This window comes from Dipteris shenzhenensis, chromosome 1 (assembly GCF_047967505.1).
Source record: "Dipteris shenzhenensis isolate YYH24624 ecotype China chromosome 1, Dip_SZ_1.0, whole genome shotgun sequence".
Taxonomy (NCBI): domain Eukaryota; kingdom Viridiplantae; phylum Streptophyta; class Polypodiopsida; order Gleicheniales; family Dipteridaceae; genus Dipteris; species Dipteris shenzhenensis.
In genome coordinates this window covers 16,056,648-16,060,602 of record NC_141596.1, presented here as the reverse complement: position 1 = coordinate 16,060,602, position 3,955 = coordinate 16,056,648, and positions in this window count along the sequence as shown.

Below are 3,955 nucleotides of genomic sequence, written 5' to 3'. Positions count from 1 at the left end.
ATGCACGATTGGGTGAAGCCAATCACATAACTATTTTGGGGGAAATTTTAGGGCCGTGATGCACTAGCGGTAATATTTTGAATTTGGGACAGACTCGTGCTCTCGTTAGGATTTTTGCTGGTGTAATGATTGCGTTCATGGCATAATCATGAGACGGAATCTATCAAAACTTGTTATTTTTGAACACCATAGAACTCAACACATGTCACTACATGAGCAGTTCTGCCCTCCTTTGCACAGTCTTTGTGCTACATCTTTGTACATCAGACTCTGTGCTACATCTCTGTGTAGTCTCTGCGTTGCATCTTTGTACATCATACTTTCCACAGTCTGTCATGTCATCTACCTGCTGCTCGCCACTTATCATCTAGCTAAAACTCTCCACTTGTTATCTATGCGTAGCCCTCCCACGCTAATCTAGATTCGCAACACCGCACTGATGTTGGCTTGGTGCGACCGCCATCTTGGTTCTTGGAGATTGCTATAGCTACTCCTAATTAAACCAAAGAAAATGTATTTATGTTAGTTGGCTGGTTCACGTGAGAACGGCATTGGAGTCCCACACTTGTTCATATATTTCACATTGAGTTTAAAATAGGTAGTTAAAAGCTACCCCTACATGAACAAAAATGTATTTCCTTGTGCAACCACCACATTCATTCTATTTTAGTGCGGGTTGTAATCCTAAACCAAGGAAGATGTATTTTGTCACAACGGCCATGCTAATTTAATGTTAGTGTGGTGGTTGCACAAAGTTAAACATTCCTCTTCCTTTAAATGCTAGTCCTAAATGAAGCAAACACATTTTCCTTGATTTTAAAGTTAAATATAAATAAAGGAAAATGTGTTTCCCTGTGCAACATTGCATTGGTTCTATTTTAGCAGGGGTTGTAGTTAATTCTAAACCAAGAAAAATGTATCTCCTTGTGTAAACATCCACAGATACAATCGTCGAATGCAAGGTAATCAGTGATTGGAGGTGATTAGGCTTCATGACCTACTTCAACGGACAAGCTCAGGGAGTTTGATCCCCAAATACCCCAAGGCCAATGATTGCAGGCAACGTGCACATGGAAGGAGTATAGCACAAACTCAGGGAGTTTGATCCCCAAATATCCCAAGGCCAAAGCATCCAAGCAATGTGCACAGGTTATATGTTCCAGCTGCAAGCTGCTATTGTGTGTCTCGTGGAAGTTAAGGCTTGCCACTCTAGGTTTTAAATCTCATGCACGGGTTTCAAACCCCAAATGACTTAAGGTGTGAGGGCACTCAAGGAGTTTGAGCCCCAAATTGCCTAAGCCTTGGAGGTGCGAGGCTAACTCAAGCGCTATTTGGGAGCTGGTTAGGAACACCTCCTAATGCTAGGCTTGTCCCAAGCGCTCTAATATGGTTAACACAAGCGCTATTTCCGCTAGTAGGGAGAGATGGAAAGAATAGCAATATGCCTTGGCACTCTACGGGCCCAAGAGCCTTTGGTTGTAAAGAGAAGGAGAGTGCTAAAAGGAAATGGGTTGGCCCTCCTTTCAAAAGGTGACAAGTATAAAAGGCCAAACTGTTGACTTTGGTCTTCATTGTTATTTGCACAAGTTTGAATACAAGCTCCCTCTTCTCTTCCAAGAGAGTGTTTTGGGTGTTCTCTTGTTTCCATTGTAGTACCCTTGTGTTTGCCACTCCATCCCCCTTCACTCTCCTCTTTCCTCTACTTCTCCCTCCCTTCTCCCCTCTCTTCTCCCCTCTCCCCCTTCCCTCTTTCTCTCATGGAAACACATTGCAACAATTCGGAGGCTGCATGAGTGACACTTGTCGATGGCTCATGCCTTGCGTTGCTCTCACAAAGAGTAGCTTGGAGTGGAGGCTCCATCAGCATCTCTTCAACATCCCCATGACCAATGACTCATCGTTGAGACTCACACATTTTTAGCGCCGTTGCCGGGGATAAAAGGTATGCTTTTGCATTGCACTTGTCTTCCTTTGTTATTACCCATTGCACAAGGCTTCAAGCTTAACTTGGAGCTTTGTTAGTGGAGTTGTAGGAGAGGAGAGGGTTAAGAAGTGAGAGTTTGGATAGAAAAGTTAGGAAAGCTGCCATTTTTTGTTGGAAAGTCATTTTGGAGCATTTGAAGCTTGTTCTTGATGCTTTTTAGTGTTTTGAGTTGATAGGAACTTAGTTTGTGAGATTGCTAAGGAGTGTGTGATGTCCAAACACATAAAAAAACAACAAAGATGTGATTCTTGCTGAATTTCGATGTTGTTTTGTGTTCGAGAACTCACCCCTCAAGAAATCTTGCATTTTGGCTTGCAAGAATTGTTTTTCCTTCAAGTTTTTTTCATTGTGTAGGTAGACTAGGTAGTGTAGCACCCCCCTAGCACAACAAAACCAGAACAGAAACTCAAAATCTCTTAAAAATCCACAAAAACCAATCGGTGACATAGTGTTCCACTATCCCCACGAGTCAGCGCCATAGAGCTATCCCGTCGACTGGTGCGTTAGCTGTATCCCATCGGTCAAACCACGTTGACCAGGTGTGTTAGTCGTATCCCTCCGACTTAACCTCTGCGCAGCCTAACCAGTGCCTTGATTCAATGTGTGTTAGAGTTAACTATCCCGTCGACCTGACAGCAGTTGACCCGTGGCCTTAGAGCTATTCCGCCGACCGTTGCCATCTTGCTATTCCACTGTCAGCACGGTGGGCCCACCCCCACACCCGTGGTCATATCCGTCTCTCGCCGATCATCGTGATACGCCTACTCCTCTGCACGTTGCTATTTTTACTCCGTCGATCATCGCGATATGCCTACTCTATCGCCTGTTGCTATATTTATTTTGTCGATCATCGCGATAAGCCTATCACGTCGCCCATTGCTATTTTCAATCTCCATGCCCGTCGCCATAAATATACCACCGACCGACGCGTTGATCAGTATTCTGTCGTCCATTGTCTTAACCTTATACCTACGCCCACAAGGATACCACTTGCGTCTTATCCCGTCAAAGACATGGCAAGATTTATTCTGTCAATCGTCGCGATACACCTACTCCACTGCCCATCGCTATACGAGTATCCCGCTATCCGATGCATTATCCTACCCCTATGATCGTCGCCATAGAGCTATCCCCACGACCATTGGGATACCTCTGGGGTAGCCTAAGAATTAAAGAAAATCCAAAACCTCAGTTCAGCCTGAGTGTGCCTAGTTAGAGGTCTCCCACATGCACTTGAGGTCCGAGAGAATTTCGCCCAAGGATCCCATGCCGAAAGATAGTGCTTCGAGCTATGCTCATCCTACCCTATGCCCTAGCTGGGAATCTGGAAGCACAATTCCTAGCCCCCACGCGTTAATAGGCCCTCGACAGGAAGATCTATCTAGCTCCGACAAGACGGAGAGCTTGGACAAATCACTCCACATGGGGAAGATCTATCTAGCTCCGACAAGACGGAGAGCTTTTGGTGCTCTCGAAGACCTAGAAATGGCCAATGCATATGGTCTCAGCTTGGATGGCAAAGCAGGCCAATGGTATAGAGCTCTCACCCGAGAAGAGAAAATCAACTGGGAGACATTAAGAAAGGCCTTCATTGTGGGGTTCGCCCCCAGCGGCCATAATTGGAGCCAAATTAATCAATTGTATGGGGTAAAGGAGAACGATAAAGAATCCCTAAGGGATTACATTGCCAAGATCAAACACCTCAATGCTCGCTGTGAACCGTAAAAGTGGATGAGCAATGAACGACTGTTGCCCTACTTCCTCATCAAGTTAGCAGACCCGAAACTGCACGACCACCTAATTGGTGACGAATCCTACCTCCTTCGATCTATGCAGTAATGTGGCCATCCGCATATGTGACAACATGATGGACAAGGTGAATTCGGATAAAACCTCGGATCCCTAAAAAATAGCCCCATTGGTTAGGTCTTCGAGTGTAGAAACAATCAAGAAGGAGACCAACGAGCCCAA